The sequence below is a fragment of the Heterocephalus glaber genome, unplaced genomic scaffold (assembly GCF_053883595.1).
Source record: "Heterocephalus glaber isolate CG9 unplaced genomic scaffold, H.glaber_assembly_v1.0 deba00000943, whole genome shotgun sequence".
NCBI classification, from domain to species: domain Eukaryota; kingdom Metazoa; phylum Chordata; class Mammalia; order Rodentia; family Bathyergidae; genus Heterocephalus; species Heterocephalus glaber.
This window is the reverse complement of record NW_028258175.1, coordinates 849453-849769: the sequence shown is the minus strand read 5'-3', so window position 1 is coordinate 849769 and position 317 is coordinate 849453.

Below are 317 nucleotides of genomic sequence, written 5' to 3'. Positions count from 1 at the left end.
GCGGGCGCGGGCGCGCGTGGGGGGGGGCGGGAGCGCGGCGGAGGCAGGGGGCATGCGCAGCCGGGCCGGGGGCGCCTGGGGCTTGTAGTCCGCGAGGGGCGCGCGGGAGGCGGGCAGAGGCGGGGGCCAGGGAGGGCGTGCGGTCCCTTACACCCAGAGATGCGCACAGATTGTTTCGCGCCCGCCTCGGTAGGAGCCGCGCGACCACCGCCGTGCGAGTGTCCCTGAAGGAGGCTGGCTCTCTGGACACTGGGGATACAGACTGACCCTCCGCGCGGCTTTTTGATGAGAGGAACCAGCCAGTCGCTTGCTGAGAA